General features: G+C 40.5%; 1 non-coding gene across 1 annotated transcript; it reads left to right on the top strand.

Moving 5' to 3' along the window:
• The first annotated feature begins 1,997 nt into the window (after positions 1 to 1,997).
• LOC123688283 lies at positions 1,998 to 2,116 on the top strand. The gene has a single exon (XR_006749812.1). It is a non-coding gene; the product is annotated as a 5S ribosomal RNA (ribosomal RNA).
• The last annotated feature ends 2,884 nt before the right edge of the window (positions 2,117 to 5,000 follow it).

The raw sequence follows: 5,000 nt of genomic DNA, 5'->3' as shown, positions 1-5,000 counted from the left end.
TCCAAACGTTCTGCATCGCCCAACGCGACCACCTTCCCTATATATGTCAGGAGAGCACAGGGTTCCCCTCCAGACAACACTTACGCTCTATCCCCGACTCTCGGTCGATCGATAGGCCAGGTCAGCGGTGTCTGTTTCGGCCGAAGCTCGGACTTTGGTCAAAATGTTCCGATACAAAATTTGAACCAAGATAGATACAGATATGATTCCTTCTTAAATATACGTTGATTATCGAACAGAATATGGTAAATATTTTGCGATGACCGAGGATTTCATGAATTTTTTTTTTTTTTCGAAAAAATTTTCTGTTATCGGAATTTCCTCAAATTTCATTTGGTTGCCTACTAATGCATATTAAAAACGATAATCAACAATCAGAATCATTATTTATCATTTATTTCAATTTTTATAATGAAAAACGTTCACGTCCTTTCGCGCCTCTCGATCGTCGTTTACGTGATGCATCGGTCAGCCCTAGTTTACGTGGTGCATCGGTAAGATCGAGTTCACGTTCTGCATCGGTAAGATCCAGTTCACGTGGTGCATCGGTAAGATCGAGATTACGTGGTGCATCGGTAAGATCGAGTTTACGTGGTGCATCGGTAAGATCCAATTCACGTTCTGCATCGGTAAGATCCAGTTCACGTGGTGCATCGGTGAGATCGAGTTTACGTTCTGCATCGGTGTGATCTAGTTTACGTTGTGCATCGGTAAGATCGAGATTACGTGAAGCATCGGTATGATCGAGTTTACGTTCTGCATCGGTCTGGACTTAGAGATATATTTTCGACGTGAAAATGTTCCGATACAACTTTTGAACCAGGATAGTTAGAGAGATGATTTTTTCTGGGATGTACGTTGATTGGGGAATGGATTGTGGAAAATAACTTGCCATGACCGAGGTGTTCTCGAATTTTTTTTTTTTTTCGAAAAATATTTTCTGATTTTGGATTTTACTCAAATTTGATTTCGTTGCCTTCTAATGTGTTCTAAAAGAGTAAATCAGTAATCAGAATCGAAAAATATTTTTCGGATTTTTTTTTTTTTGAAAAAAAATTTTCTGATTTTGGAATTTCCTCAAATTTGATTTGGTTGCCTTCTAATGTGTTTTTAAAGCGTAAATCAGTAATCAGAATCAATATTCATTGTCGACTTTAATTTTTATAAGGAAAAATGTTCACGTCCTTAAACGCCTCCCCATCATTAGCCCGAGTCCAAGTCGATGTCAGTCCCGAGCGGACGGTGTCAGATACTACCTATCGCCCCGGTCTGGACTTGGCGAGGTATTTCGACGTGAAATGTTCCGATACAACTTTTGAACCAGGATAGTTAGAGAGATGATTTCTTCTATGTTGTACGTTGATTGTGGAATGGATTGTGGGAAATAACTTGCCATGACCCAGGTGTTCTTGAATTTTTTTTTTTTTTCGAAAAAAATTTTCTGATCTTGAAATTTCCTCAAATCTGATTGCGTTGCCTTCTAATGTGTTCTAAAAGAGTAAATCAGTAATCAGAATCAATATTCATTGTCGACTTTAATTTTTATAAGGAAAAATGTTCACGTCCTTAAACGCCTCTCCATCGTTACCCCGACTCCAAGACGATGTTAGACCGGAGCGGACGGTGTCAGATGCGACCGATCTCCCCGGTCTGGACTTAGCGAGATATTCCGACGTGAAATGTTCCGATACAAAAATTTAACTGTGATAGTTAGAGAGATGGTTCCTTTTGTGATGTACGTTGATTGTGTAATAGAATATGGAAATAAACTTGAGATGACCGAGGTCTTCTGGGATTTTTTTTTTTTTTCGAAAAATATTTTTCGATTTCGGAAATCCCTCAAATTTCATTGAGATATGTCCTAATGTGTTCTTAAAGCTTAAATCAACAATCAGAATTAATATCCAAAAGTTATTTCATTTTTTATGAGGAAAAACGTTCACGTCCTTTCCGCTCCCAAAAAGTGAGATATCATAGAAAATATCGCAATATATGTTGTTTACGGCCATACCACGCTGAAATTGCCAGTTCTCGTCAGAACACTGAAGCCAAGCAGCGTCGGGCGCGGTTAGTACTTGGATGGGTGACCGCTTGGGAACACCGCGTGCTGTAAGCTTTTTTTTTACGTTCTGCATCGGTCTGCCGAGATAACGTGGTGCATCGGTATGATCGAGTTTACGTTCTGCATCGGTAAGATCGAGATTACGTGATGCATCGGTAAGATTGAGATTACGTGGTGCATCGGTAAGATCGAGATTACGTGGTGCATCGGTAAGATCGAGTTTACGTGGTGCATCGGTAAGATCCAATTCACGTTCTGCATCGGTAAGATCCAGTTCACGTGGTGCATCGGTAAGATTGAGATTACGTGGTGCATCGGTAAGATCGAGTTTACGTGGTGCATCGGTAAGATCCAATTCACGTTCTGCATCGGTAAGATCCAGTTCACGTGGTGCATCGGTAAGATTGAGATTACGTGGTGCATCGGTAAGATCGAGTTTACGTGGTGCATCGGTAAGATCCAATTCACGTTCTGCATCGGTAAGATCCAGTTCACGTGGTGCATCGGTAAGATGGAGATTACGTGGTGCATCGGTAAGATCGAGATTACGTGGTGCATCGGTAAGATCTACTTTACGTTCTGCATCGGTCTGCCCTTGTTTACGTGGTGCATCGGTAAGATCGAGATTACGTGAAGCATCGGTATGATCGAGTTTACGTTCTGCATCGGTCTGCCCGATATTACGTGGTGCATCGGTTCAGCCCTAGTTTACGTTGTGCATCGGTCTGGACTTAGAGATATATTTTCGACGTGAAAATGTTCCGATACAACTTTTGAACCAGGATAGTTAGAGAGATGATTTTTTCTGTGATGTACGTCGATTGGGGAATGGATTGTGGAAAATAACTTGCCATGACCGAGGTGTCCTCGAATTTTTTTTTTTTTCGAAAAAAATTTTCTGATTGTGGAATTTTCTCAAATTTGATTTGGTTGCCTCCTAATGTGTTCTAAAAGAGTAAATCAGTAATAGGAATCGAAAAATATTTTTCGGATTTTTTTTTTTTTCGAAAAAAATTTTCTGATCGTGGAATTTCCTCAAATTCGATTTGGTTGCCTTCTAATGTGTTTTTAAAGCGTAAATCAGTAATCAGAATCAATATTCATTGTCGACTTTAATTTTTATAAGGAAAAATGTTCACGTCCTTAAACGCCTCCCCATCATCAGCCCGAGTCCAAGTCGATGTCAGTCCCGAGCGGACGGTGTCAGATACTACCTATCGCCGAGGTCTGGACTTGGCGAGATATTACGACGTGAAATGTTCCGATACAACTTTTGAACCAGGATAGTTAGAGAGATGATTTCTTCTATGTTGTACGTTGATTGTGGAATGAAATACGGAAAATAACTCGCCATGACCGAGGTGATTACGATTTTTTTTTTTTTTCGAAAAAAATTTTCTGATCGTGGAATTTTCTCAAATTTGATTTGGTTGCCTCCTTATATGTTCTAATAGCGATAATCAACAATCAGAATCAAAATCCATGATCGGGTTTGATTTTTATAAGGAAAAATGTTCACGTCCTTTTTTTCAACCCCGACTCATTGACGATGTTAGAACCGAGCCGGCGGTGTCAGATACGACCGATCGCCCCGGTCCCGATCGTCATTTACGTTGTGCATCGGTCTGCCCGAGATTACGTGGTGCATCGGTCTGGACTTAGAGATATATTTTCGACGTGAAAATGTTCCGATACAACTTTTGAACCAGGATAGTTAGAGAGATGATTTTTTCTGTGATGTACGTCGATTGGGGAATGGATTGTGGAAAATAACTTGCCATGACCGAGGTGTCCTCGAATTTTTTTTTTTTTTTCGAAAAAAATTTTCTGATCGTGGAATTTTCTCAAATTTGATTTGGTTGCCTCCTAATGTGTTCTAATAGCGATAATCAACAATCAGAATCAAAATCCATGGTCGGGTTTGGTTTTTATAAGGAATAATGTTCACGTCCTTTTTCGCCTATGTTCTTTTTCGACGTGAAATGTTCCGATACAACTTTTGAACCAGGATAGTTAGAGAGATGATTTTTTCTGGGATGTATGTTGATTGACGTACGAAACTTGGAAAAAAATAGAAAAGACCGAGGTACTCTAGAAAAAAAAATTTATTGAAAATATTTTTTTGATTTCGGAATTAATTCGAAATTCATTCAGATGTCTTCTATCAATATCGCGAAAGAAAAATCAATAATCAGAATCGATATTCATCTAAGATTATTTCCTTCTGGATTGTGTTAACATTCGGTACGATCTTGTCTACGTGATGCATCGGTTTGTTTCTCGGCTCTTGTGAGCAAGTTGGACACTCGAGACGGCCTCCATCGATCGGATTAGGCGGGCTTTAATGTTAACGTGCTGCATCGGTGTGATCTTGTTTACGTCATGCATCGGTATAGCTTTAAATCGCGCCGTAAAGTCGTTCACGTCATGCATCGGTATCTTAAATCGCGCCGTAAAGTCGTTCACGTCATGCATCGGTATCTTAAATCGCGCCGTAAAGTCGTTCACGTCATGCATCGGTATCTTAAATCGAGCCGAAAAGTCGTTCACGTCATGCATCGGTATGGCTTTAAATCGCGCCCTAGGGTCGTTCACGTCATGCATCGGTGGCACAAAAAAAAGACGCCGATGCATGACGTGAGCCGACTTTTCGGCTCGATTTAAGATACCGATGCATGACGTGAACGACTTTACGGCGCGATTTAAGATACCGATGCATGACGTGAACCGACTTTTCGGCATGAAGTCAGCTAAAATTATCGTGTGCATCTTGGGTCGGTCCACGTACCGTAGATCAGAGAGGGACGACGTACATACATCGGATACATTTGTATCCAACAAGTTACGATCGTCGTCTGATCCAGCGGTAATCGGACCTACTCTCGTGAATTTATTTTGCCCCTTGAATAATTTTGTACCGATGCACGACGTGAAGTCG

The sequence above is a fragment of the Harmonia axyridis genome, chromosome X (genome assembly GCF_914767665.1).
Source record: "Harmonia axyridis chromosome X, icHarAxyr1.1, whole genome shotgun sequence".
NCBI classification, from domain to species: domain Eukaryota; kingdom Metazoa; phylum Arthropoda; class Insecta; order Coleoptera; family Coccinellidae; genus Harmonia; species Harmonia axyridis.
Note: the sequence above shows the minus strand (reverse complement) of the source record. Positions and strands in the feature narration are given on the sequence as shown.